Source organism: Medicago sativa, chromosome 2, assembly GCF_051527215.1.
Source record: "Medicago sativa cultivar Bolivia chromosome 2, Bolivia_mono, whole genome shotgun sequence".
Lineage (NCBI taxonomy): Eukaryota > Viridiplantae > Streptophyta > Magnoliopsida > Fabales > Fabaceae > Medicago > Medicago sativa.
In genome coordinates this window covers 12,315,571-12,319,300 of record NC_140750.1, presented here as the reverse complement: position 1 = coordinate 12,319,300, position 3,730 = coordinate 12,315,571, and the positions used below count along the sequence as shown (strand labels likewise).

The 3,730-nt window shown below is 31.8% G+C and overlaps 1 pseudogene across 1 annotated transcript; it reads left to right on the top strand.

Annotated features, from left to right (window-relative positions):
• The first annotated feature begins 1,929 nt into the window (after positions 1-1,929).
• LOC146944612 (putative F-box protein At4g22030 pseudogene) lies at positions 1,930-3,427 on the top strand (annotated as a pseudogene). Its single transcript, XR_015026026.1, has one exon. The product of XR_015026026.1 is annotated as a putative F-box protein At4g22030 pseudogene (transcript).
• Positions 3,428-3,730: the final 303 nt, after the last annotated feature.

The following is a 3,730-nucleotide window of genomic DNA, read 5'->3' as shown; positions in this document are numbered from 1 at the left end:
CATGTGTTGATAATGTTCTTTTAATGTGAGTTCTTTTTTGAAGGCTTTAATGTGTGTTGATTGTAATTATTATTATTTTAAGATTATCGTTAGAATTAAAATTATGATTATCCCAACAAAAAATTTTTAAAAAAAAATCATGATTTGACAACTTATAGACTCGTTAGAATTAAAATTATGATTATCCCAACAAAATTTAAAAAAAAAAAAATCATGGTTTGACAACTTATAGACTTATAGAGAAAAACATAACAAAACAAAATGTCACCATCTTCATGAGATTTAATATATTGAGTTACATGTGGGCGGCTGTCCAACTAAATATTTTGAGGGAAGGTTTATTTTAATCTCTTAAAAAAATTGTGAGATCATATTTATTTGTAAGATCTCATTTATTTCTCAAAAAAATTAAACTAAGTTTAAGTCTTTTGAGAGAATAAATTGGAACAATTTAGTACCTACATGAATCACCATAAAAAAAAGAATTAAATTTCCAACAATTTTTAAGAAAAGGTTCCTACATAATTTATTCTTCAATAAATTGTTCATTTTTGTTATTTTTCTTATTTAATATTCAAACAACCACTATATCTACATAGATATATCAAAAGTAACATCTACTTTAGTTATTGGTACACTGTTGGTATCATTTTTGGATATGTTATGAATCATTTTTAGAATTTCTAAATAATGTTGATACTATTTAAATTGAACAAATTTTTTCGTTGAATATCTTTATTTGTATATGCTAAAGAAGAAGAAAAAATAGATGATTTACGTATGAAGAAATTATCAGGAACTTTTTTAGTTGTTACGACCAAATTGTCTCTTTTCCATATTATCATGGATGAATTGTTTATTTCTTTTAATGAGCAATGCTAAGGACAAACTCTCTGTCACACTCTATTGAACACACTCTCATCTATTGGTCCATGTCATCATCATTTTAAAATCCTATACCAGTTACCGGATCTGCCTGTTTTACAAAAACATAACACCCCTTTTAATGAAAAAATTAAAAAGAACGCACGATCTGCAAATGGGTCCATGGATTTCTTCCCCTGTCAATGCAAAGTGTTCCTCAGCTTCTCTCTCTTCAATTTTATCCCTCAGCAACACAAAAGCTTCACAATATTTTAATACTATCGTTATAAATTTGAGTTTCCTTCTTAGATCTGTTTGTGACAGAGATGGAAAAAGAAATATAGAGGATCGATATGTATTGTGAATTTACTTATAAAAAAATTTAAGATATGAAATCAAATGGAGTATAAGAAAGTGTAAAATGGAGGCGGGACTCGAAACTGCGCGATTTCAGTGAAAGTTCGGCACCCCTTCCACTGCAACCAAGGGAAATTTGTGACATAATTATGCCTAATATCATATATATAGAAATGTTGGGGGATGCCATGGCACCTGGGGGTCTCAACAGAGATCCGCCCCTGCTAAAATATATCTTCACTTTATTATTTGACATCTTGGTCGCCAATGACAATAATAAACCATGGTGAAACAAGCAAATATATTTGTCTATGAGATGTGATAATAGTTTCACTAACATTGAATTAGGTTTAAATTCTATATAAAATCGTATTAATATTAATTTCGTATTGTCTTTGAACTTGATACCGAATTTAAAAAATAATAAATATAAGTTTTCATTCTCTAATTTTTTATCTAAAAATATCAACCACGAGCAAGGAAAAGCCTTTGAATTTTGATCTCATAGTGCACAAAAACTACGTCGTAATATAGTTTAGCGTATCCACACGACCGAGTATGAGATGAAAATGTTTGAACAGTAAGAGTTGAATTTTATGAAAAACCAAAGAATGTCAACATGTAACACCTAGTCAACAGTTTTGCCTTATCTGACCCATTCTCTTCTTGTTCACACATTTAGTTACTATATATCACAACCTACACACATTTCTTCACAAACAAATCCTCAACCTTAACACAAACACAAATCAAACACACATAAAAACAAAGATCAATTATCTAACTTCTCATCAGATTATATATAATATGGCTTCCTTACAAGTATTTTCTTCTTTAATTTCATCATCATCTTCTTCTTCAGAAAGAATCAAATCATCTTTCAATGTCCCAAAACTCCCTAAAGTTCTTTCCGTAGTTCCAAAAACAAGACCAAGTAGAAAGCTATTTGAGGAGTTAAACGGCCAACTTACACATACAATACCAATAATGATCCAAGAAAATGATTATCATTATTCACCCAAGTACAATTCTCCTTCTTCTAAGTCACCAAGCACAAAAACAAAAACCATTACTCAACTCTATGCAATTCTTGAATCCGTATCTGACAGAATTGAAATGCATCAAAACATTGGCGAACAACGCGACAACTGGAATACCCTTCTATTAAACTCCATCAACATGATCACTCTCACTGCCTCCGCCATGGCAGGTATTGCAGCCATAAGCGGCTCAGGCGCGCCGCTTTTAGCCCTCAAATTATCTTCAGCACTTTTGTTCTCAGCTTCTACCGGTATGTTAATTATCATGAACAAAATCCAACCTTCACAACTCGCTGAGGAGCAAAGAAATGCAACAAGATTGTTCAAACAGCTCAAGTCCCAGATTGAAACCACAATAGCAATAGGAAACCCTACAGAGGAATATATAAAGGATACAATTCAAGAAGTTCTAGCTCTTGACAAAGCTTATCCACTTCCTTTGTTAGGAGTTATGCTTGAAAAATTCCCTCAAAAATATGAACCTGCAAATTGGAGGCCAACAAAAAAATCATCAAGAAGAAGCAACAAGAGTTCTCATTCTGAAAATAATGAAACAAAACAAAAGGGTTGGAAGAAAAATGGATGGAATGAAGGGTTAGAAAGTGAAGTAAAAGATGTGTTGGAAGTTATGAAGAGAAAAGACATGGAAGATTATGAGAGATTAGGAAACTTGGTGTTGAAGATAAATAAGACATTGGCTATTGCAGGACCTTTACTCACTGGAATTGCAGCTGTGGGGTCCACATTTGTTGGTCAAGGTTCATTGGCATCTATAGTGCCTGTTATGGCTGGAGCATTGGCTACAGCTGTTAATTCTTTTGAGCATGGTGGACAAGTTGGAATGGTTTCTGAAATGTATAGAGCTTGTGGTGGATTCTTTCAAATGATGGAAAGTTCAATTCAAGAGAATATATTAGAAGAAGATGAAGAACAAAGAGAAAATGGAGATTTGTTTGAAATTAAATTGGCTTTGAAATTAGGTAGAAGTTTGTCACAATTAAGAGATCTTGCTAGAAAATCAGCTTATTCTCGTGTTGAGGGAACTACAGTTGATGAATTTGCTAGCAAACTTTTCTAAGTTTTTAGTTTTTTTTATTGATCTAACTTGACAATTCTTTGATTCAATTGTGATTATTCTATACAAATTCATTGATCCTTTTGATTTATTTTTTTTATTTTTGTGTACATGTGCTTGTAGAGAAATTAGTTTGTTTTGAGTTATAGAAACGAGAATGGATTGATCATTGACTATACCTGGTCAAACTATTACAATGCTACATTGACGTTATCTTTTAGGAAATCGATAATCGTGTACAGTTTATTTATTTTCTTAAATAAGAAAAGTTTAAATGAGTTGTATCACCTCGAGAGTTTATTTATTTAAGAGAAAAGATACACAGACACCCATAATTCCATCCACCTTCTACCACTGCCAACGTGGCATTAATTTTTTGTCTCATCCACCCAAA